The sequence below is a fragment of the Molossus molossus genome, unplaced genomic scaffold (genome assembly GCF_014108415.1).
Source record: "Molossus molossus isolate mMolMol1 unplaced genomic scaffold, mMolMol1.p scaffold_m16_p_8, whole genome shotgun sequence".
Taxonomy (NCBI): Eukaryota; Metazoa; Chordata; class Mammalia; order Chiroptera; family Molossidae; genus Molossus; species Molossus molossus.
The window spans coordinates 65,394,509-65,421,570 of NW_023425402.1; the positions used below are offsets into that span (position 1 = coordinate 65,394,509).

The 27,062-nt window shown below is 39.6% G+C and overlaps 1 protein-coding gene across 1 annotated transcript in view; it reads right to left on the minus strand.

Annotated features, from left to right (window-relative positions):
• Positions 1–26,378, minus strand: part of HTR1E (5-hydroxytryptamine receptor 1E) — a 97,206-nt gene extending 70,828 nt beyond the window's left edge. The window contains exon 1 of the mRNA XM_036249179.1: positions 26,108–26,378. The gene's annotated coding sequence lies outside the window, so the exon portion shown is untranslated. The remainder of the gene's footprint in view (positions 1–26,107) is intronic.
• Positions 26,379–27,062: the final 684 nt, after the last annotated feature.

Sequence of the window (27,062 nt, forward strand, 5' to 3'; positions counted from 1 at the left end):
TAATAAGTTTGGCTATATTAAAAAGAGTTACGTGGCAAAACACAGACACATACAAACAGAGAGAAAATATTTGTGGCATATATTCAAGATAGAGGTCTAATCTATATAATAAAAAAGCTCTTAAAATTAAGTGAAACAGACCCAAACCCAATATAAAATATGGCAAAAGATATAAATTGCCAGTTTATAGAAAAGATATGTAGATGACCTTTAAATACGTATAAACATTCAAATTCATTCATAGTTAGAGAAATGCAGACAAATAGCTGCACTGAAATATTATTTCTTAGACAGTAGTTAGGCAAACACTTTATAAATTGACAATATGCACTAATGGGCAAGGTTTAGAGAAAACATCTCTCTCCCAGTTTGCTGATAGGGCAGTTAGACAATATCTAACAAACCTACATATATATTTACATTTTGACCTAGCAATCCAATTTCTAGGAATTCACTGTACAAGTCTGTTTAACCCTTGTTGTAGTAATCCTACTTGTGTGAATTTACCTATAAAAATATAAAAAGCCCAACATTAAGCACTGCAAAATCATTTTAAAAGTAAAATACTACAAACTACGTTAAAGCTGTTGTATGTACTACTAGAAGAATAAACTATAGTTCATCCACAAAACAGTTCTATTTAGTCATGAAAAGTAATCAAGAAAAAGATCTTTTTGAACTGACATGGAGCTATTTCCAAGATATACTGATAAGCAAAAAAAGAGAAAAAAGGCATGGTATAGAAGACAATATCTCATATGCTACTTTTTGGGTAAAACAAAAGAAAAATGTATATCTTTAGTTTATAAAAAGAAACAAACAAACAAAAAAAGATAAACCAGAAACCAATGTAAATGGTTATCTATGGAGAGTGAGAATGATGTAAAAAGAGAAGGCATACTTACTTTTCTAAGTGTACCTTTTAAGACTATGTTCTGTCTTTGTGACATCCCTCAGAAGAGGGGGTGGGGAGGTGGGAAGAGATAAACCACAGAACTTATATGCATGTATGCATGACCAATGGACATGGACAACTAAGCCGGGGACGGGGCGGGGGTGGGGTGGGGAGGGGGGTGCCAATGGGGTAAAAAAAGGTGAAATATCTGTAACAAAAAAAATAAATTAAAAATTAAAAAAAATAAGACTATGTTCTGTCTTTGGAACTTTGTAAATATTTTCTGTGTTCAAAAAATAATGAATGGAAAAAAGCAAATTGGAAAGTAAGGTATAAATAGAAACAAATGTTTCTAATTAATCTGATAATACAGGGTGGGGCAAAAGTGGGTTTACAGTTGTTTGCATGAAAAATAATGCAATAATTAATAAATAATAATATAAGAATAAGCTTTGTTTCACCTACTCACAACAACAAACTTACCTGTGCCCCACTTGTGCTGTGACACATCCTTTGTAATACTAAATGACATATATTCATAAATGACTATTTTGTGCATACCGCAGGATAGAACACGTGAGTAAATACACGAATGTAGCTGGAAATGAAGAGTTCCTACTGTGAAAGAAGGGAGTACAGATATGAATGAGATGGTGAGAAAGAACCCTGGGATGCTCATTTGAATTGGAAACATTAATATAAACTCACAATTTAAAATAGTTTTTCTAGTTCTATTCACTAAGAAGGCCTAGAAGCAATGAAACTCTGTTAACAAGTATACATCGAGCTCAGATTGTGGTTTCTAAGTATGATTCCCCATCAAAAGAAACCACTACTCCTCAGAGAAATGGATGAGTCCAAGTTGGTGTAGAAAAAGTCCAAAATGAGTCCAGAATGTATAATGACTTCAAATAATTCAATCTATACTAATATGTGTACACATACACACACAGGCATATATATGAATATGCATAATATAATTGTTTAATTTTGTGTGTGTGTGTGTATATATATATATATATATATATAGAGAGAGAGAGAGAGAGAGAGAGGAGAGAGAGAGAGAGAGAGAGAGTCAGAAGGCAAATAAATGTAAGACTATGTTAACAATTGGTGACTAGAAGAATAGACCCATGCTCATGTTACTAGTGTTCAATTTTTCTGTAGATTTGACACTTATCAAAATAAAAGGTTGGAGTAGGGAAAAAATTTCAAGTGTAAGAATTAAAAATAATAGAAAAGGTACTACATCCAGAACATAATTAGAAGGTTGGGTGTTTTAGCATTTTACAATTTTGAATGTGCTTGACATTTGGAAGTAATTTTAATGATGGGAAAGCATTATCTGTTAAAAGTTCAAAGGAAATCAGAGGAAACAATAATGATAAATATAGAGAAAAACTATGGAAGAGAAGGTGGGTGGGCCAAAGGGCTTTTAAACTAGAACAGTGGGACAAGTCATCATTGAACCCACTGGCAGACTTTATGGAGGCTTTTTCTGGGAGAACCAAATTTCGTTAAGTTCTCATGCTGTTAACCTTTTTCTGATGGGCTTATTCAAGTGTTTCTCCCTGAAGAGGAAGGCTAAGGGGAAAAGCCTCCAAGATACTGCAAGTAGCAGCAGCAGACTGGGGTGGCAGAGCAAAAATTCTGCATGTGGCCACCTACATTTCCAGGTGGCATTTTACTTCTGTACAATAACAGTGGGCATAAGATGACCTGTCACAGCTGATCTCACGCCAAGTGTCTGTGATAGAAGTCCCATTTTCTTACATGCACAGAACATTCTACTGTTTGCAAGGTGCGACCACAGATAGATATGGTCTCATTTGATCTTGATAATCAACATATGGAGTACCAACAAGAGCAGATATTTTAAATCTAGATTTTGCAGGTGACAAGTTTTCAGAGAGCAGGCTCTGCTCGAGGACACATGATTGGCAAGTGCAGATGGGAAGATAATCTGCATGGGGCCCATGTTCCCTTTCAGTGGCTCTGTGGGAAATGAGTGGTAGGGCCAGCAGGAGATATAATTCACCCAACAAGAGTGCCCAGGAAGCTGATTCTTTGCTGGACCTCTGGGAAGTATCGGACAGTGTGGTGAGGTCATAAGGCACGGGCTCAGGGAAGCTCCTGAAAAATTGAGCTTACTATCAGGAAGCAGAAAGGCCATTTGCTCTGGTTTATGCTGCACTCATTTCTCAGTTGCATCCTGTGATGGTGCTCTCGAGTATTTCTTTTATTAGGGGATGTTCTCAAGATAAGGAGAAAACATCAAATAAAAAAATATGCTGCAGACCAAATTTGATTTTCATTAAATATTGTTTACAAACCTTCTAAAAGAAAGTTTTTGCAGGCACTTCAGATTTAGAAGGAATAAAAGAAAATAACAAGCTTTTTAAAAATTTTTGTTGCACTTGCCTGCTACTGTCTGGGTAACAGAATACTTACTTGTCTTTTTCACGGCCTTTGTCATTACACACTGTGATAGAAAGTGCCTCTGAAAAGGATCCCACAACGTCCCCTTCCACAGGGTGGGCTCCCAGCAACCACCAAGTGAAGACACCTTGTCTAGTATCCTGGATTTTGAGAACCACATGGCCCTCCTGCTTCCTATACACTAGCTGACAGTCTGCCAACCCCATAAAGGTGAGAATACACTAGATCATCATGCTTGTAGCTGACTGGCTAGCTGTGTGCAGAGTAATCTCAGCAGAGACCAGTTGGACTGGACCAGAGCAGAAAAATTACCCAGCTAATCTCCAAGACTGAGTTAAATAAAGGGTGCTGTTTTATGTCACTAATTTTTGGGGTCATTTGTTATTCAAAAAGCAAACTGATACCTCCCCATACTCCTCTAATAAACTTCTCACAACCTATTTCCCCCCTAAAATAACTTGAAGTGTGTGTTTTGTATCTGTGTATGTTTTTACTTGCAACCCAAGAATCTTGACTAAGAGAAATTGTATCAATAGAGAAGGCAACACATAACAGAGCTATAGAGAGAATGTGGAACCGATGGGCTGAGACACTCAAGGCAGCATATAGAAAGACTATTCTCATTTGCATCATATTATGATGAGACTTGATTAAGCAAGGAACCCACCTACTCCAATACCAATGGATGCTCATAAGATATATATTGTTTATCCTACTCTTTACCTTGTAATCCTTGTCCTGTGGGATGCAATATAGTCTTTACTCTGGTAGCCAACATATGGTGTCGCAGAAAAGATTTTTGGTTTTTGCTTCTTTTTCTAAGTGGGAGTGTTTGTAGTTCTGTTAGCTAATTTCCCCACTTAACCACTGCATTGCAGAATGGAAAGAGATGTTGTCTGAAAAAAATGAAGACTGATCTAGAGAAAAAAGTAGACTAACTGGTAACTCATTCACTTTGAGAAGTGGGGCCTATTGACAACATTTTTGGTTTAGGTTGCTAAGTATGAGTGATGGGATTAGCTCCCTTTAGAGAGAGTGTAGTTTAATGTGACATAGTTGAATCATGTATAGCAGAGAGAAGACTTAATAATGGAAACAAAGGTAGGGGTGTGTGTGTGTGTGTGTGTGTGTGTGTGTGTGTATTTGCCAGCCAAAAGGAAGAATAGACAACTGTTGGGGGAGTATATCTACAATCCATATCCACCCCCACTCCCACCCATGCACACTGTTCTTTTCTTACTAGGACTAGATTCTCAGCAACCATGTTTGGGTCCAATAACCTCACACCCTGGACATTGTTTATTGGGTCAGGGGTAGACACTTAACTATGGCTGGTCCAATCAGTCTCTTCTAAGAATTTGAAATTGCAAATAAGAGATGCTGACTTGTTTGAAACTGGACATCTAAATTGAGGAGCTTGGAATACCTGCATTTGACCAAAGCACTGAAAGCTGATCAGAGAGAGGATCAGAGGGGAAGGGAGCGGGTGGAAAGGAGGTAGGAAAGAAAGGGAGAAGAGAAAAGAGAGACATCTATGCACCGGTTCCAGGTTCTTGATAATTGCCTAGCAGCTATCTCTGGCTCTTGGGTTCCATCAAATGTCCTAACATCTTCTAATAAATTCCCTTCATGATTAGGCTAATTAGAAATGGAAATATGTTACTTGTAATGAAGATAGCCTCAACTAAGAAAAATTCACATAATTGGAAAGGCAGTTATTTTGAATTTCTTAACAAATAAAAGGATATTTGCCAGTGCTTGGCTGTATCTAGTTTCTATATTATTTTCTGTTCTACTTAAGTCTATAGTCAATCTAGGGGTCAAAAATATAGTGTGCCACTAAAATTCCATTTATATTATTGTAGAAAAACATTTTCAGTCTCACAGGGTATATTTAAATAGACTTACCTATTGTTTTTTCCTTCCAGTGAATTGAGTTTTGACTATATCCTTTATCAATCTATAATTCATTTTTGAAAAGTGAGTATAAACACCAGTTAACACATAAACACCTGTTGGAAAAGGGTCATTATTATCAGTTTTAAATCTGCTAAACAGCTAATGCTTTTCTAGTCCATCTTTTCCCCTAGAGCTCTTAGCTACAGTTATTCACATAAGAAATGACACTCGTTTTAAAAGTTGCATCTTTTAAGGAAGTTGCATCAGTTTAGATTTAATGATGATGTGTGGAGGCTTTCAGAGTCTCGGTTGAAAGTATGCTGTTTAATTTATTACTCGGAAGTCTAGACAAAACATTTTTTTAAAACTTTGTAAAAAGAAAAACATAAACACTTCAAAGATTGTGTTGGGCAAGTACAGAGTTAAGGGCTAATAAGGAGATTTTCAGGTTAGCTTGATCAGTGTAGAAAACTAGATAGTGCATCCAACACCCACCCCAACTAAACAATCGGAAGGGAAAAACTACATTAGCGATCCTAGTGAACCAAATTTATATTTGAATTGGTTTCTTTTGTCTATGTTGTTAATGCCATAAAGCCCTTTGATTATGATAAGGCTTCATATGGAATCTGAAATAATGTCAATAGCACTATTATAGTTGTCACGATGAGGGAAGTTCTGCAGTGAACCACTGAACTTTCCTCCCCAAACGAGTGCTAAAAATTCTGAGCACTGGATGGATGAAAAATCATGAGTGGATGAGCCTTGCTGTTTTACCTAAGAAGATGATCAGCCTTGGAGAATGAATGCGGCTCAATTTCATTGTGAAACAACAGGTTTAAAAAATTCTCCCAACTTTGACACTGTTACAAATTTGTGGTTTACTCATACTGGGCATTGTCATAGCATTTTTAACTTAAATTCTGTCATAGAGAATCTGATACAATTTACTTGTAAAGATGACAAAATGGAGGCCCAGTAAAGTCTGATAATTTTCCTATGGTTACAAAGACAATTCAGTAAAACTCTAGAACCAATAACAAAGCAGTGCTCATTATTTGTGTGTGCTTATTATGCAGCAGATGTTACGCTAACAAGACTGTATGTATTTTCTCATTTTGGTTCCGACAATCCTATGAGGTTTGTATTATCATCATCATTGCATGATATTATTATTACCATTTTACAGATGTGGAAACTAAGGCAGGAGGTAGATTAGTACCTGGCTCAGTGCCAGGCAGCCAAGATGTGACAAGACTGTATTTGAATTCTGATCTGACTTTCAAAGATCCAGGACCTTCCCAACACACTCTCATTCCTCCACACCCTCCATTTCTATCAGAACTCTACAAGCCCTGCAGAAAGCTTTAATAACAGGCTAGATATCTGCCTGAAAACATTTTTTAATAGTAGAATTTAAAAGGTAGGCTGGGCTTGAATAGCATGACGTTAAATACTAGGTAGGTAACATACACTTTTTCAAGTAAGATAGTGTGATTTTGTTATAATTGAAGGAAATGACCTGACTCTTGAACAGTGATAAGGAATTTAAATATAATATACTTGTTTAGATAATGTTTTATTCACTGTGCATTTAGGTATTAGACTAATTCTCAGTGGAAAAATTGACCAGGCAGCTGTGTATTCATTTGCCATATGCCACATTCTCTCTGAGCCAGAGATAATGAAATCTGATTTCCATTTGGGAGAGACCAGCTGCCTCCCCCAGCAAACACGTTCACCCAGTGTTCAGTAGGTAATGGGAGATTACTAAGTGAATGCTGAATGATTTAAGCATTCTTCAAGAGCAACTGGTTTAGTGGGAAGGTATATTTTATTTAAAATAGAAAGCTGGAAAAGGTACCAAGTATTTCTTTTCAGTCACTTGTAATAATAGAAATCACAATAAAATGTATTTTAATTTTAATTAAAAGTAAATTTAACAATAAGTTTAATTAACTGTGTTATAATCAGATATATTGTTACAACTGATAACCTGCAGTCCTAACAATAAGATCAGGTCACTGCTAGTAACATCCACCTATTTTGTGGGCTCTAGACTTCCCTCAAATGCTTTTGACAGAAATAAGCAAATATGTGGACAGAAACGGTCTAAAAGCTTAATGCTTATACCTCTGTCATGAAGATGATGACATGGTTAAGTTTTGAAAAGGCCCACTGAGCAGAGAAAAGAGGAGACCTAAGTTTGAGTTTTAGCCTGGCCAGTAAACCTCTGCATGAGCAAAATTCACCCTCCTGTGTTTCACTTCCTGCCTTCAAAATAACAACAGCAACATCAGGGATACACTTACATTAACACTTAAGAGACACTAGGCACTGCTCCAAGCACTTTTCACATATTAACTTATCTAACCCTTCAAAACTCCTATGAGGTAAATATTAGCAGTCTCTTCATTGTAGAGGAAAGGAGGCTGAGGTGGGCAGAGGTCACATAAGTGAGTGACAGGACTAGGGTTCAGCTCCAGACTCTCTTAACCACAATTCATAAAGTTCTCAAGTATGTACTTACACTATCTTAATCATAACTCATTTTCATCATTTGAGGATGGAAGATCACTGGATTAGTAACGATCCTTTCAAACACAAATGGCAGAAATCCTCTTAAATTGTTTATTGCAAAAAAGGGAATGCATTTGCTTGGGAAACTTCAAGGTCCATGTTAGATCAGGCATTGCTGGGTCTAGAAACTTCAACAGTGCAATCAAGAATCTCTCTCTGCCCTGGTCAGGTGGCTTGGTGGGTTGGAGCATGATTCTGTACACCAAAAGGTGGTGGGTTCAATTCCCAGTCGAGGCTTGTATGGAAGGCAACCGATTGATGTTTTGCACTGAAGTTTCCCTCTCTCTCTCTTCCTTCCTTTCTCTAGAAATCAATTTTAAAAATATAAGGATCTTTCACCATCTTTTCTTTTCACCATGTAAGCTTTTATCTTTAGGAGGTTCTGCCCTTATGCCAAGTCCCAGCAGTTCCAGGCATATACCCTCAAATCTTCAAAGTCAGTATTGATATAGGGCCTTGATGGCACCTGAAAACCCCTGAACTAAGTTTCATTGATTCTGATTGGTCTGCCCTGGATTACTGGCCATCCCTCAACCAACCACAGTGGCTGGGAGAACAAGATGATTAGATTGGTCTGGGTCACAATAACTATTGGAGCAAATGGTATATTCAGTTTGACCTGAACCATACAGACTGAACTGTTACCTGGGAAGGCCAAAAACGACAGATGGTCATCCCAATTAGATTGTTGCTTTGGCAATTTCCAGCACAAAAAGCCTGTAATTTTTGCCAAAGGAAGGAAGGAAGGAAGGGAATGGGGAAGAAAAGGCTATGATGTGTACACTAATTCTATCCATACTTAAATGATCATACTTTATTTCCCCCTCGTGACATCAAGAACACCTTTACTACAGAATTTTACTAAAATAACTGGAATAACAAAGGACAAAGATTTATGTTGGTGCTGTGGAAAATACCATATCTTGCCTCAGGAGAACCAGCTCTCCCAGAGGAGAAAAAATGGCTGTGGAGTGAATGGAAGCTACACAATCTCCCAGGACCAAATGGGAACTACAACTAAAATAAAGAAAAAGCATTGGAAAAAAGCAAAAGAAAAGCAGTGGGACAGGACCATATAACCAGGGACACTGGTAGGATTTGTGGAGGCGTGAGAAGGTGGCAGGCTGGGAGCCCACGGACAGTAGCCGTCTTAGCTGTGAGTAGCACCCATGGGTAAAAATCCCAAGCTGGCTCCACAGTGCAGAAGGCTGGGACAGAACTCTAGATTGGCTCTAGCCACTAACCTTGGGCTCCAGCAGAGGGAGGACTGGACTGGAACTCTGTGGGGACACCTGGAATTTGGAGGGCGCTCAGAGTTTTTGCTGAGTCACGGTCACAAAGGATGGTGGCCAGCTTGCTCCTTCACGGAGCTATGGGGAAAAGCAGCAGCCCCTCCCTCAGAGATTCAACACCACTCAGGTGAGGCAAAGAAATGCAAATTGAGGTTCATTAACAATCAGCATCTGCCCCACCCTCTGAAAAGCCTCTTATGCAGAACACCTGAGGGATACATCCCAAGGCCCTGAGTAACTGATATTAATAACCTCCAGGCAAATAGCTAGAGGATAACTGAACTTTTCTAGGGCCTGTAAATATACCCAGGAAAGTAAGACTTAACAGTGGTGTTTAACATGGGCCCTCCACACTCATCCAAACCCAGTAGAGGAAGCCACAAACAGCAGAACACCAACACCCAAAGGGAAAATTTGGCAGGCTCCAAAACCCACTGAGATAACCAAAATGGTGAAACAAAGAAACAAATCCCAAATGAAAGAACAAGAGAATTCTACTGAAGAGGGGATAAATGAAATGCAGTTAAGCAAGTTATCAGAGATAAAGTTCAGAGCCATGATCTTAAGGAAGCTCAACAGCATGAGTAAGGACATCAATACCATGCATAAAGATATTGAAACATTGAAAACCAACCAAGTGGAAATGAAGAATGACATAGCAGAAATTAGGAACACACTGGAAGGCCTAACCAGCATAGTAGAGGAAGCTGAAGACCGGATCAGTGAATTACAAGATGGGGTAAAAAAATCAACCAATCAGAAAACCAAAAGGAAAAACAATTAAAAAATAGGAAGACAGCTTAAGAGAACTGTGGGACAACTGGAAATGTAATAACATTCACATCATAGGAGAAAATGAGCAAGGGATAGAGAATATATTTGAAGAAATAGTGACAGAAAACTTTCCTAATTTGGTGAAGGAAGAAGGCATTCAAGTTCAAAAAGCACAGAGAGCCCCAAGTAAGAAGAACCCAAACAGGCCCACATCAAGACACATAATAATTAAAGGGCCCAAAATTAAAGGCAAAAAGAGAATCCTAAAGGCAGCAAGAGATAAGCAACAGGTTACCTACAAAGGAACCCCCATAAGGCTCTCAGCTGACTTCTCAACAGAAACACTATAGGCCAGAAGGGAATGGCATGAAGTAATCAAGGTCATGAAAAACGAGGGTCTGAATCCAAGACTACTTTATCAAGCAAGGCTATCATTCAAAATAGAAGGTCAAATAAAGAGCTTCCCAGGCAAAAAAAAAAAAAAAAGGCTAAGGGAATACATTAGCACCAAACCAGCACTGCAAGAAATGTTAAAAGGACTGCTATAATTAGTAGAAGAAAAAGGAAGTAAAATAGAACCACAATAAACAAAAATGGCAACAAATGAGTACATATTAATAATCACATTAAATGTAAATGGATTGAATGCCCCAATTAAAAGACACAGAGTAGCTGATTGGATAAGAAAGCATGACTCACATATATGTTGTTTACAAGAGACCCACCTTACCACAAAAGACTCACATTGGTTGAAAGTAAAGGGATGGGAAAAAATTTTTCCAAGCAAACAGAAAGCAAAATAAAGCTGGGGTAGCAATACTCATATCAGATAAATTAGATTTCAAAATGAAGGTTATAACTAGAAACAAAGAAGACTACTACATAATATTGAAAGGATCTATCCAACAGGAAGATATAACCTTGGTAAACATATATGCACCCAACATAGGAGCACCAACATATATTAAAAATCTTCTACAGGACTTCAAAGGAGAAATCAACAGCAATACAATTATAGCAGGGGACTTCAACACCCGGCTGACATTACTGGATAGATCCTCTAGAAAAAAAAATAACAAGGAAACAGAGACTCTAAATGAAGCACTAGACCAAATGGATTTAATAGATATCTACAGAGAATTAAACCCCAGAACTGTGGAATTCACATTCTTCTCAAGTGCACATGAAACATTCTCAAAGATACACCTCATGTTAGGGCACAAACTAAGTCTCTACAAGTTTAAGAAGACTGAAATCATATGAAGCATCTTCTTAGATCACAATGGCATGAAACTAGAAATCAATTGCAACAAGAACATACAAAGTCATTTGAAAACATGGAGACTAAATAGCATGTTATTGAACAATGAATTGGTTACCATGAAGATCAAGGAAGAAATTAAAAACTTCCTGGAAACCAATGAAAATGAACATACAACAACACAAAATCTATGGGATGCAGCGAAAGCAGTTCTGAGAGGGAAGTTCATTGCACTACAGGCCCACCTCAAGAAACAAGAAAAATTTCTAATTGACTACTACCTAACCTCACAACTCAAAGAACTAGAAAGCAAACAAAAAGAAAACCCCAGAGCAAGTAGGAAGAAGAAAATAGTAAAGATCACAGCAAAAATAAATGATATGGAGACAAAAAACAAACAAACAAACAAACAAAAAACAATTCAAAGGATCAATGAAACAAAGAGCTGGTTTTTCTAAAAGATAAACAAGATTGATGGACCCTTAGTTAGACTCAGCAAGAAACCAAGAGAGAGTATCCAAATACACAAAATCAGAAATGAAAGAGGAGAAGTAACAACTGACACCACAGAAATACAAAGGATCGCTAACAAATACTATGAAAAATTATATGGCAACAAATTCGACGATCTAAGCAAAATAAACAAATTTTTAGAAGCACATAGTCTCCCAAAACTGAACTGAGCAGAAATACAAAACTTGAACAGACCAATAACAACAGAAGAAATTGAAGGTGTAATCAAGACTCTCCCAGCAAACAAAAGCCCAGGCCTGGATGGCTTCACAAGGTAGTTTTCTTGAACAATCAGAGATGAACTAACACCCATTCTTCTCAAACTATTCCTAAAAATTGAAGAAGAAGGAAGACTTCCAAGCTCATTTTATGAGGCCACCATAATTCTAAATCTAAAACCAGAGAAAGACACTCCAAAGAAAGAAAACTACAGGCCAATATCCCTGATGAATATAGATGCCAAAATTCTGAACAAAATACTAGCAAATTGGATCCAGCAATACATCAAAAAAATTATTCACCATGACCAAGTGGGATTCATGCCAGGGATTCAAGGCTGGTACAATGTTCGCAAATCAATAAATGTGATACACCGTGTAAACAAAATGAAGAATAAAAAACACATGATCATATCAATAGATGCTGAAAAAGCATTTGACAAAATCCAGCACCTATTTCTGATAAAAATGCTCAGCAATTTGGGAATAGAGGGATCATATCTTGACATAATAAAGGCCATATATGAAAGACCTATATACAACATCATACTCAATGGGCAAAAACTAAAAGTGTTTCCTTTAATAACAGGAACAAGACAAGAATGTCCAATTTTGCCACTCTTATTTAACATTGTACTGGAAGTCTTAGCCACAGTAATCAGACATGAAGAAAAATAAAGGGATCCAAATTGGAAAGGGGGAAGTGAAACTGTCATTATTCACAGATGACATGATATTATACATAGAAAACCCAAACACTACATCAAAAATCTACTAGACTTAATGAATGAATTTGGCAAAGTAGCAGTATACAAAATTAACATCAAGAAGTTGACGGCATTCTTATACACCAATGATGAACTCACAGAAAGAGAAACTAAAAAAACAATCCCATTTACCATCACAACAAAAAAATTAAATACCTAGGAATATACTTAACAAAAGAAGTAAAGGACCTCTCTGCAGAAAACTACAGGACATTAAAAAAAGAAATAGAGGAAGATATAAAAAAGTGGAAGCACATACCTTGTTCATGGACTGGAAGAATTAACTTCATTTAAATGTCCATACTACCCCAAGCAATCTATAGATTCAATGCAATCCCCATCAAAATATTTCACAGAACTAGAACAAGCACTTCAAAAGTTCATATGGAACCAAAAAAGACCCCGAATAGCCACAGCAATGTTGAAAAAGAAGAACAAAGTAGGCGGGATTACAATACTGGATCTCAGGTTATACTACAAAGCTACTGTAATCAAAACAGCCTGGTACTGGCATAAGAACATGCACATAGATCAGTGGAATAGAGCAGAGAACCCATAAATTGACCCAAAACATTACGCTCAATTAATATTTGACAAAGGGGGCAAGAGCATACAATGGAGTAAAGACAACCTCTTTAATAAATGGTGTTGGGATAATTAGACAGCTACATGCAAAAAAATGAAACTAGACCATCAACTTACACCATACACAAGAATAAACTCAAAATGGATAAAAGACTTAAATGTAACTCATGAATCCATAAAAATCCTAGAAGAAAATGTAGGCCACAAAATTTGAGACATCATACGAAGCAGCATTTTCACTGATACATCACCTAAGGCAACAGAAAACAAAGGAAAAAAATGAACACATGGTTCTACATCAAACTAAAAAGCTTCTGCACAGCAAAAGAAACAACGATCAAAATGGAAAGGTATGGGAGAGCATAATTGCCATTGATACATCAGATAAGGGGTTAATTTCCAAAATATATACAGTGCTCATACAACTCACAAAAGGAAGAAAAGAACCCAATTAAAAAATAGGCAGAGGACCTAAAGAGACAGCTCTCCAAAGAGGACATACAAATGGCCAGGAGACATATGAAGAAATGCTCAACATCATTAATCATCAGAGAGATACAAATTAAAACAACAATGAGGTATCACCTCACACCTGTCAGAATGGCCGCCATCAAGAAATCATCAAACAACAAGTGTTGGCAAGAGTGTGGAGAAAAGAGGACTCTAGTACACTGTTGGTAGGAATGCAGACTAGTGCAGCCACTATGGAGAACACTATGGTGTTACCTCAAAAAATTAAAAATTGAATTGCCCTTTGACCCAGTGATCCCACTTCTAGAAATATACCTTAAGAAGCCTGAAACACCAATCAGAAAGAATGTGTACCCCCATATTCATAGCAGCACTATTTGCAATAGCTAAGATCTGGAAACAGCCCAAGTGTCTAACAGAAGACGAATGGATAAAAAAGCAGTGGTACATATACACAATGGAGTGCTATGCAGCTGTAAGAAAGAGAGAAGCCTGCTCTGGCCGGTTTGGCTCAGCAGTTGGAGTGTCGGCTTGTGGACCAGAGAATTTTGGGTTCAGTTTCCGCTAGGGGCACATATCCCCCCCCCCCCTCACCAAAAGAAACATCTCATATCCTTGGAGACGACAAAGAAGGACCTGGAAAGTATTATGCTAAGCAAAACAAGCCAAGCAGAGAAAGACAAGTATCATATGATCTCACTTATATATGGAATATAATGAACATAACAGTCTGAAGAACAGGTAGTCCCAGAGACATGGAAGTTGGGTACAGACTGACAATCTCCAGAAGAGGAAGTGGGGGGAAAAGAGATAAACCACAGAACTTATATGCATGAACGCATAACCAATGGACATGGACAACAAAGCTGGGTTGGGGTGGGGAGGGAGGGGCAGGAGGGTGTCAATGGGGGAAGAAGGAGAAACATCTGTAACAAAGATAAATAAATAAATAAATAAATAAATAAATAAATAAATAAATAAATAAATACTGCATGGAAAAAAAAGATTTATGTAAAATGTTTCTTTTGACGCTATTATTTTATAATGCTGTATTTAAAATAATAATGGTGACAACCTAAAGGTGCAATTGTAATAATTGGTTAAATAAGCTATGGTATTTACTCACAATATTATAAACTTGTTAGAAGTTATTTTTTAAATTGATTTTGATATTTTAAAAAACTTTTACAGATAGAGGAAGGAAGACAGAGAGGGAGATGGAGAGAGAGACATCCAAGTGAGAGCAAAACACCAATTGGCTGCCTTCTGCATGCCCCCTACTGGGGATCAAGCCAGCAACCCAGGCAAGTGCTCTGATCAGGAATAGAACCGGCAAACTTTCGGTGCATGGGATGACATCCAACCAACTGAACCACCAGGCCAGGGCTAAAAGTGATATATTTTTAAAAATTGTCACCCGAGGATATTTTTTTCCATTTATCTTCAGATAAAGTGGGAGGGAGGGAGAGATAGAGAGAGAAACATCAATGTGAGAGAGGCACTTCGACTGATTGCCTCCTGCATGACCCTGACCAGGACAGGGGACAAATGGCAACTGAGGTACGTGCCCTTGACTGGAACTGAACCTGTGACTCTTTGGTCCATGGGCGAATGCTCTAACTGCTGAGCCAAACTTGGACAGGGCCAGAAATGATATTTTTAAAGAACATTTATTTATATGTGAAAATATTGAAGATACAATATTAATTGGAAAAAGTTAAGTGGATCAAAATACATAGTATGCTTCTGATTTTATTTAAAAAAAATGATCTATTTTCTGCCCATATAGATGAACAGCACTGTGGAAGTGGGGATCAGGCACACATCTAAGTATCAATAATAGCTATTTCTTGAGGTTTTGAGTAATTTTAATTCAATTCTGTATGCTTTTCTGTATTTTCATATTTTCTACAATGAACATGTAATTCATTTATAATCAGGGGGAAAACCTTAAGTGGTTGAACAGAGGATTTTGAACTTGTTAAATTTGTGTCAGAGTAGAGTGAGAAAAGAAATGTAGATAAAACAGGAATCAAACAAAACATTCTTTGAGATAACCAAGAGTTGGTTATATTTGCCTACTGCAAAAGGCTGTTTTGTGAGTTCTTTCTGTAATAACTGTAAGGCTTGATTATATACTAGAAGATATTTATACAGGTGTGCCCAATTCTAGAGCACTTGATATAATGTCAGAGAATTCAAGCTAATTAAAGATAATAATTTATATTAGAAAAATACTAATTATATTACAATATCTCACATGCACTGTAAAATTCCACTAAATATATGAAACACCCACTGTGCATTTTAATTATGGGTTAGTTTCCAGAAATTATATTTGCATCCTCTTTTCAAGGCAGCATTTCTGATGTGCGATGCAAGGTAGTATTAAGCTATATAAAATTACTGTAAAACTGGGAGTAGCAGAATCTGATACAAACATTTAAAAACATAACTGATAAAAATCACATCTGTTTAATTCAGTTGTCAACAAAGGAACAAAAAAGCAGTAGCTGAAATATTAATGTTTTTTATTATTGTTGCCATCATCATCATCATCATCACCTACTTTTTTAGGTTTCAGCATAATTTTATGCATACTATCTCATTTTATCCTGGTATGGCTGTTATTATCATTGTTCTTATAAGAAAACTAAGACATGAAACAAATAAATGGTTTTTCCAAGGTCACACACAAAGCAAGGTGCACATTTTAGATCCCTAAATCTTTGGTTTGCTGTTCTTATATCACCACCTGCAATTTGAAACTAGGTTATCAATGTTAATGAAACTAATAAAGTCTTGATTTTGCATGAAAATTTACATTTTACAAATTCTCTTGCCAAAATTATTTAATTCCAGTCCAAGAACAGTACTATGAGGTAATAATATCAGCAGCTGATACTAAATTGAACCCTTATCAAACAGCGCTTTGTGTATATTGTGGTAGGCAGCCTTCAGATGGGTTTCAATGATCCCTTTCATAATCTATAAATAATAATACAGCCTGACCAGAATGTATAAATTTATAACACCTTCCTTTGCTTTTCTTTTTTCTCTTCTTTTCCTTTTTGCTCTTCTTCTTTGCTTTCTGTCTATTGCATTGACCAGAATGTCCAGATGAGTGTTAAATAATGTTAGCAGGCATCCTTGTTTTACCTTTATAGTGCTTTATCAGTAAGCATGATGTTAGCTATTGTTTCAGAAAGATGTTCTGACTGTGAAAAGCTGTTCTATTCTATTTCTAGTTAATTAAGAAATGTATTTCTTCTATTTCTAGCTTGCTAATTAAAAAAAAAGAATATATATTGAATTTTGTAAACTTCTGGCGGCTTTTGAGAGGAGTATTGATTGGCTCATTGATGTAATATTCTTGCTCACTTTTTTTTTTTTTTTTTTTTTTTTTTTTAATCCTCACCCGAGGACATTTTTCCATTTTTTGTACAGACAGAGTGGGAGGGAGAGAGAGGAAGAGAGAGAGAGGGAAACATCGATGTGAAAGGAACACATCGAGTGGCTGCCACCCGCACGACCAACCAGGGCCGGGGACAAACTGCAACCGAGGTACATGCCCTTAGCGGGAACCGAACCCGGGTCTCTCCGGACCGCAGGTGGACGCTCTAACCGCTGAACCAAACCGGCCAGGGCTTCTTGCTCACTTTTAAAGGCAGTTTGTTTTCCTCATGAAGATGATTCTGGTAGCAAAATATTTTCAACATGAGAGCAAATGTCTTCTGGCTTAAAGTTTACATATCTCTAATCACCGCTATAGTTCTTTGAGAGTAAGTTTCCTTATATTTTTTCTGTTTCTTTAGCTGTAAAAAAACAACAACAAACCATTTAGTTTTGTATGTTGTGCTGACCTCTGTAGATTTGTGCTACCCAAAGTGTGGTTTGCAGACTAGGAGCATCAGCATCACCTGGGAGAGTGTGAGAAATGCAGGTTCTTGGCCTCATCCATCCTACTGATTAGCAGCTGATTTTCAGGTGGAGACCAGGAACCTGAAGTTTAACGTGCTTTCCAGGCGATTCTTCTGCACACTAAGGTTTGAGAGGCACCACTATAGAGTATGCAGAAGTCACGTGACTTCCTGGGTGCAGAGCAGTTGCAAATGAAACTCCAGTCACATCCTGGGATTAGTTTCTTCTCCTGCATCTATCAAGGAGGGATATGAGTAAATTCAATTTGGAGATTCAGTGGCTGGAAAAAGTAGCACCCAAGGGCATACTCTGGGGCTTGAGAACATACCTGATCTGAGCAACATTTAGTAAATGAAAGAGAAAAGTTATTGCCAATAGGGTTCAGGGCAGTGGAACTCAGTCTGGACCCATCTCTCTATTTTTACAAAACCAGCATCATATTCTTTACCTAAATTTAGGTCAGCTTTACTTCTACCCCACAAGAAAAATTAGAAATATAATAATTGTAACGATACAAACATTTCCTCACGGCCTATGTTGCACTACCCTTTCTTTACTCGTTTTAGAGATGGGACAACAGAGGCACAGAGCAATTAAAGAATTTACTTTAGGGGATAAGAACAAAATGAGGGGGAGCATAAGATTACAATCAATAGAGGCAAAATGAAGAATCGGGATAGGAACGTTAACAGACAATTAGCACAACAGAGGCCATAAAACCAGTGACATTTTAAGAAAAAGACCATGTTTCTTTTTTTTTTTTTTTATCCTCACCCGAGGAGGTTTTTCCAGTTTTTGTTCAGATAGAGCGGGAGGGAGAGAGAGGAACAGAGAGAGAGAGAGAAACATCGATGTGAAGGGACACATCGAGTGGCTGCCACCCACACGACCAACCAGGGCCGGGGACAAACTGCAACCGAGGTACGTGCCCTTAGCGGGAACCGAACCCAGGTCTCTCCAGACCGCAGGCCGACGCTCCAACCGCTGAGCCAAACCGGCCAGGGCCCATGTTTCTTTTATAATAGTGTTTTGCAGACACTAAAAACTATTTCTGAGAGGAGACAAAACTATGGGAGAAAAAGCAAACAGCATTCAAGAGGAGCTGGGATGAATGCAGAAAACAGAATGTGATTCTACCTTTTCTGGGCCATTACTGTTTTGTGGTGTGGCTGGCCCTTGTAGGAACCCACCAAATGCAGTTGTGGAAGCTAGGAGCAGCAGCCCCAGCACTGAAGGAAAGACAGATGGGATGAATCCTGAGTTCAGAGGCAGTGTCTCTAGTGCAGGGGCTGCTGTGTTTGCGTGAGAGCAGGTCTCCCAGCAGAATCTGCTCTGAGAGGTTCTTCAGGCTGACAACTATCAGCCAGTCCTTTTTCAAAAGTGTATAGCACAAAATCCCTTTGCAGGGTACTATGTGACTGTGTGGAATAGGCTGAGATAGTAAGGAGAAGTTTTTCATGAGCAGTTTTGCAGTTATATTTCAGCTGTCATGCAGGTCCAGTCACAAAGGAGCAGTTATAGCAAAGTCTTCTTTAAGCATTAAATATAGGTATCACCAAAACACACACACACACACACACACACACACACACACACACTGTCCCTTTATGATCATCTAAAAATTCCTGCTGAAGTCAGTTGGCAGTACACTCTCTCCACCTTCATATGAGAAGTTTAGCATCAAGGGGCCACATATGTTTATTTTAAGGATTCTTACCATCCATCCACTTTGAATGGTTCACGTGGTATATTTACTTGCTGAAATGGAAAGGAGGGGAGACTAAAGGCAAAATGGCAAATTGTTTGTATCAATTTGTAAATTCTCAGTGGCTTAGAAACCTGGTGTGATGAAAGAAGTAAATGCAGATCTCAGAAGGGACCTGGAAAGTTATCGGGTTTAACCCTCTGTAGTTGAAGTCCTATAAAAATATCCTGAGATGGGACAGAGACATGCTGCCCAGATCCCTTCTTCAAAAAAGGGTAACTATACACCTGAAACCTATATAATTTTATTAACCAATGCCACTCCAATACATTTAACAATTTTTAAAAAGCACATGTAAAAATATAAAATAAGTGAAGAAAGAAAGGCTTGTGGCCCAGCTCCTGGGACTGGGTCAGAACAGCTTTGTACTGCCAGCCCCTTCAAGGATGTTCCCAGTGGCAGAGAACTGCCCCACCCCCCACCCCCCATGCTGCAGCCTACATTCAATTCCTGATTCAGGAAACAGTTGAAAAATCCAACACCTTTGACCTAGCTTGGGACAACTCTGATGGATCATTTTCACTCAGACCGTCCTCACCCCCACCATGAGGTTGGCTGAGCCTGTCGTTGGGCCCACTTTGCAGCTCAGCTTCTCCCTCTGCCCCATCCTGCTTCCTTTCCTTCCTCAATGTGGTTCCCAAGGGCATTCCCTAATAATCATCCTGCACAATAAGCCCCATTGTAGAGTATGCTTCTCTTAGATTAGGGAGAACCTAACCTGTGACATGCCCCCAAAGACACTGTACTTCCCAGTGATGCAGGGTCCACACTTCACAGGTGGTCTAATTGCATTTTCAGTGTTAGAGACAGTTCTTCCATGAAGTGTTAGAATCTGCCTCCCTGCACTTTTGTTAACGAGGTCTGTCCTCCTGAACCAACCAGAACAAGACAAGGCTGTCTACATTCTCTTTCCTTTATTCTTAGTCTCTAGCCCTAAATTCTGTCTTGTAGTCTACAAGGGAAAAGAAAAAAGAAAAAAAAGAAAAAAGAAAAGTTTTAACTGATTCATCATCTCCTTCTTTTCTTGTGATTATGTTGCTAAAAGGAGACAAAATTGAAGGGAAAAGCAAATGATTCATAGGTTGACAGTTCAGGAAATATGAAGTAATTGTTGCTTTTTAGGTGACTACTCATTATAAATTGGGGTGCTGTTGCAGGAGGAAGGGGCAATGTGGAAGCCAGGGGAGAAACAAAGTGCTTCGCAGCAGATTTGGAGTCACCTTGGGCAAGTCTTTTGATCTTCTGAGATCCAACAAACTTGTTCTTTTTCGTTTTCATGTGTTTTCAGTTTTGGTGAAAGGAAACATCATTCACTAGGTCTGGAAGCCTGGGAGCTGTCCTGCATTCCACACTTTCCTTCGCTCCTTACATCCATTATCCTCTGTGTCCCATACTTTCCTTCTTCCCTGGCAGCCTCGATTCATCTTGTTTCCATTTCCCTCTCTCTGCGTCTGCTGCTATTGCCTTGGTTTGGGCTCTCATTATGGTAACTGCTCCTCCAGACCCATTCCCTTCCACTCCATATTGCTGCCAGGGTGAGTTCTCTAGAACACCAAACTCATTATTTTGGTCAACAGCTTAAAATATTATAATGAAGCATGATTTATTATAGCCAAAGGCTGAAAACAACTGAAATGCTCACCAACAGCAGAATGGATAATTAAACTGTGGCACCTTTGTACACTGAAAGGCCATGTTACAACAACAAATGAACAAGCTACTGGCCAAACCACACGTGTAAATAAACCTCATGCATATAACACTGAGCCAAATCACCGAAGAGATCATTCTGTACAACTGGCATGTATATAAAACTCAAAGTAATCTAGGATGCTGGAATGGAGGTGGTGGTTACATTCAGGGAACAGGCTACAGCAATGATTTGGTGGGGACAGGAAGGGAACTTGTGCAATGATGCTGTTTCATTTCTTATCTTTGGGGTGGTTAGCTACAAGGGTGTATTCACTTTAGGAAAAGTTGTCGAGCTTAACATTTATAATTTTCACATTTTCTTATATGTACATTAATCTTAATAAATACAATTTAAAATCCTATAATGATTCCTGGAGGTCTACAGGGTGAAGTCCAGAGTCACATCCCCTTAATGACCAGCACACTTCTCAAAACTTTTCTTTAGCTAATCCCTTTGTGTGTGCTCACTTCACTCACTGGCTTGTTTTTAGCTCCCTGAAAAGGATGGCAGGTCAGGTGTTTGGATGACAAGTACAGGTTTCTAATGAATGAATAAATTGTGGGGATGGTCATGCCTACCCTGCAATGCTTTTGTGAGGATTAAATAAAAGAATACATGTGCCGTTCTTAGCATAGTTCCTGAAGCACAGTGGACACTCATCATGTGTTAGTTCCTTCCTGCTATTTCCCACCTCCCAGTGCAGATGAATGGACTTACAATACCTTTGAACACTATTAGGGTACTGTAGCTGAACTCACTTTCTGGAAAGTATTGCTTATCTCACTATCTATCTGGTGCAGTTTATTCCCCAAAGACACTCTGGCTTGTCTTTGATGCCCAAGAATACAAATCTTGACACAGATAAACTGTCTGTGTGAACTGTCTGGGTGAACTGTCTCAACAAAAACCATATTTAACGTTCAAGTCAGACCTTTCCCAAATCCGTTGGAAATATCACCACATGCCTTCCAATTATCTGATGAAAGGATGAAGAACAGCTGTAGCTATGGAAATATATTTCATGGGGTCCATTTTTGCTTTATTTGGGCACTTTAGGTAGATGGGGTCATAGAAGAATCTGTGAATTTAAAACTGTAAGCTGATGCTGCTACTGGTTGCTATTTTTCAAAACCTGATCTTGCTATAAAAATGCTTTTCTTCTCATGCTAGATTTCATAAAGACCTTCCATGTGGTCTGTACTGATAACCAAAATGTTGAGATGCTCATTTCTTGTACAGCTTGTAGTTTAAATTGATCCAGATTGGATATTTACAGGTTCTTCTAAAGGATTTTGTCTTCCTAATCCTACAACTGAATGTGTTGAGAATTGATCAACAGGAGAGAGTTCTAACAATAAACCTATTACACATGTTCTGCTGACTATTGTATTTTTCATTTCACATGTCTTAGGGGAACATGACCATGAAAAATGTACTGACATCTATTAGGACAAGGACCACAGTGAATAAGGAAATCAGTAATCCACAGTAAGTGAGACCAAAAAAAAAGAACTACTAAAATTAGAATTGAACTGTATTAGAATTCTCAAGGATTTTACCAATTTGTTGTGATCCAGAAACATGCCAATTGACTGAATAATCTTTATATATTCTGGTTCTCAGTTTCTCAACTCACAAAATGTGGAAAGGTATACCAAATTATGAAAAGTAGATTGGATACTCTTGAAAGTCCTTTTATTCCCAGGAAGATGAACTTTGGTAAGTTGACTCACCGGGGTCCCAAGTTTTAGGGCCCACAGGGAGGAGGAAACAAAGACATCAGCCACTCTCAAGAGCTGCTGCCTGACTGTACCCTTTTCTCTTCCTTATCCATTCATATCCCCCTCCCCCATTTAGCCTACTCATCTTCAGTGTTTCCCTGAATTTTATGTTCATATAATTCCACATGTATAAAAATGTAGGCGGTGAATAAGAAAGAAGCATAAAGCATGAGATGCCCAGATTCACCTCTGACCTGAGATGGCCTTGATAACATATGGTATGAACAATAAATCCCTATTTGGTTAAAATTTACCTCTTGAGTAGCCTCAGGCTTATTTTCTTATGTAAATAAGTCAATAGAAACAGAGGGAAGGCCTCCCCATATTATAGTATTAGATTTAATCTTTTACTTTTATTATTATTTTTTTATTCTCACCCGAGGACATTTTTCCATTTTTTGTTCAGATAGAGTTTGAGGGAGAGATAGGAAGAGAGAGAGAGAGAGAGAGAGAGAGAGAAACATCAACGTGAAAGGGACACATCAAGTGGTTGCCACCCGCACAACCAACCAGGGCTGGGGACAAACTGCAACCGAGGTACGTGCCCTTAGCGGGAACTGAACCCGGGTCTCTCTGGACCGCAGGCTGACGCTCTAACCGTTGAGCCAAAACCAGCCAGGGCTAATCTTTTACTTTTATAGAGTAGCATAGAAATGAAATTCCAAGAAGAACCACAGAAGCGTTAAAAAAAAAAAAAAAAGGAAAAAATGACCTGAGTATAAAGGTGAGGACTAGAGAATAAGATGTTTGAGTAATGAGAAGATGACCTAACGGGTCAGGACCTGAGGTTTTCTGAAAAGGGATCTACTTTGAATTTAAAGCCTTGGTGGTGGTGGTGGTGGTGGTGGTGGTGGTGGTGGTGGTGTAATATGTTGATAGAGAGGAGCTTGAGCCAGGTGGAGATGAGGCACTACTAGGGATGCAGCTCACTTTGCTCTCCAATAATAATCTCATCAAACACCAAAGAGTGGGAACATACTGCAGTACTACCTGGGCTAGAGAGGTGTCTTGCATGTTATCTCTTCCTAAACACCCTTTCTGAGAAATCTGCACTTGGCTATTTTCCTCCAAAGAGCAGAAATTCATTTACATGATCAATGTTGACCAAACATCAATAAAAAGAAATGAGGAGCAAATGTTTTGAATAGATACCACAATAACTAACAAAGGTGATATCAGGGTGAGTTGCAAGAGAGACTGTGACTCATGTCTCAACACGTACTCAAAGGAATAGTAGTGTCCAGGAGGATATCCAAGAGCCCTTGGTCTGGGTATATAACCCCGAGTAAAGCCACCATGGGCAAGAGAAAAGAAAAGAATGAAAACTTGAGTTTACTATGTTTGTGATGTTGATTTCTGCAGAGTTTTAAACTTGCCAGCTGGTGGATATAAATGGTTAATTTGAGTGCTTTTTAATATAAAAATAATCTGTAAAGTCTTCATCACTGGAAATCTTTATGAAAGGAACAATGACCACCTAAAAGAATACTGAGGCATGCATACACCAATACTCTGATGACCAGAGTCTTGACTAAATTATTTCTTGAGCTCCTTTCCAGCTCTATCATCACAAGTCTCAATTTATACAGTGATCTGTAGCAATCTTTGGGCTTCACCAGCCCATATCGGGCAATGAGAATATAAAGGGTAAGTTCTATCAACAATGATGAATCAGGATTTGAAGGGGTTTCTCTGGATAGCTCTCTAGTGATGAAATATCTGAGCAGAAGCACTTCTCCCACCTATAGGCAGCAAAATGGTTAGTTGTGATGCAATTTCAGAAATAAGGAGCATACTTTGCTTTAAACATGATACAGAAATTGAGCTGAATCCCACATATGTGGTCCGCTTCATTTTCAGAGATCTGTGGTCTGAGGGCTAAAGTTCTAAAGGGAGCAAAAAGGCAGGCAGACATAGTTTTTGAAATTGCTAAATGGGCCTCACCTGCCTCCAGTCATGTATTTGTTGAAGACAAGCTCATGCCATTTTCTTCAGCAGGAATACAAGTGCACCAGCAAGAGAAGAAAGGCTGGCTCATAATCTCCTCTTTGCATTTGAAACATGTATTTCAAACGGATTTCAAATATGCTCCCCCATGGAAGAGGGGGCACAGGGAGCCAGACCCAGGCCCCTTCTTGCCCCATGAATAAGGTTAACTCAGGTAAGCCCCAGATTCACAAGCCCACCCTGGGTGTTTAAGCTCATGCATATTATGTCTGAATGTGTCACTAATGGCAAATAGGTATTCTAGAACAATGTCAGGTTCAGACCAGGAACATATACTGATTGGAGCTGGGGATAAAGGAAGAATGGTAGGAGAACCCTAAATAATTTGGGAAAAACACCCATCCCCCAAACCATTTTTCCATCTATTATTTCCCCCTGGGTTCAGAGGTTTGGCGCAGGAGTCAGGGAAGGACAATGAGGAAGGTTAAGAAGAAGCTCCCTGGGATGCCCACACCCTCCACCTCATCCTTCCAACTCAAGGACAAGCAGGGTTGGGTCGAATACAAGGTCCTATCCAAATCGGGACGCAGACAAAGATATACAAACATATTTCAACATTGCAAAACCATTTTTGCCTCAATTCCCTTTCATTTGCACTAGGAAGGAGCCAGTCTCTCACCTTGCAGTATTTCTTGAGGGGAAATAGCTTAAGACACAACTTCCCTTCTTAACTTGCACGTTCAAGCTTTATTCTGTAATGTAAGAAAACGAGCCAGCCCCATTACATCCCCCACCTGAGCATTTTCTTTACCAGCACTAAGAACATCATTATTTTGTGAGGGCTGGAGCAACCGTGCCGTCCTTTCTAATCCGAGGCTTTTCAATCAGCGTTGGCTTTGAAATCGCCTGGTCCTCCAGCGGTCGCCGAAGCACACCCCTCTCCGCGTGCCTACCACTCAAGTTTTTCCTACTGGAATCCCTTTCACATTTATTTAATTTTAAAGCCTCTTCAAATCCTTTTGCAAGGACGCAGGATAAAACCCGTAAACCACAGTTCTACACAATGTCGACATTCAGGTTCACCCAGTTAGGGAGATTGTTTGACGGAGAAATGCATTGCTTATTAAGAGATCCGGGCTGGCACCGTGCCCAGGAGACCCCCCGTTGTCTCCTGCCCCTGCCCCAATCCCGCCGCCTTTGCGCCCCAGAGAGAGCAAAAAATCCCCCAAGGCAGACCTTGAGCCCCGGATCTGGGGTAGGGGTAGCAGGGTGGCCCCGGTCGCCTGGGAAGACGTGCGCCCCTCACCTTGTGGACGGTGCGTGCAGCCGCGTCGCACTGGGCGAACTGGGGCGTTCCACTGGCTCCAGAAGTCTCACTCCAAACCCTCTCCTTTTTCTCCCGAGCTTTATCAAAGCACCACTCTCACAACATCCGACTCAGGTACGCTGTCTCGGGGCACTGTCCCTCCAGCGTCCTTTGCCGGCGCTGGTGCCCCTGGGCTGCGGCGAGACGGAGCCCAGAGCGAGGCGCACAGGGCGGCAGGCGCTGCGCTTCGCGAAGTCTGGGCGCCCCGACTGGAAGAGGCGGTGAGAGCCGGGAAGAGGAGGAGGAGCAGGAGCAGGGGCCAGTCTAGTAAATCAACCGGCAGGTTGCAGCTACCCAGGTCACCACTAAACGGAGAAGGGGCGGGTGGGATGAAAAGGTGAGCCGGGACTCAGTGAGGATGGGGGTGGTGGAGGAGAACTGGAGGTCGGAGCTTCAGGTCTTGCTTAGGCTGTAAAAGAGAAATTCTGGAGCTGATGGCGCCCTCAGGACTCCCGGTTGGAAACGCTAGAGGGCAGCGCTGTCCACGCTATAAACCTGGCGTACGAAAGTGTGGACAAAGGGTCATCCCTCTGGAGCCCACTGTTGTGACGAGGGCTCAGGCAGAGAAAGGGCCAGTTAGTGCAAAGAGAAGTAGACTCCTTTCCCCTCTCTGGGGCCAGCTTGGGTCGGGGAGAGCGAAGAGCTGGCAGGTTTGCACTTTGCCCTTGCAGCACCTCAGGCAAACTTTCCTCGAGGGGGAAATTACCGTGAACCTCCCCTGGATGCTTTAAGGAGAGGGATGGGAAGAAGGACGTGAGTAAGAAGTGGAGGAAAATTGGGGAGGGGGAAAGCAAAAGGGCGCAGAGGAGAAAAGAAGAAGGGGTGCGGTGGGGTGGTCAGGACTGCTATTTCAGGTTGGCTGAGGGCTTCATGCTCTTCCTACTGTTCCAGGAGT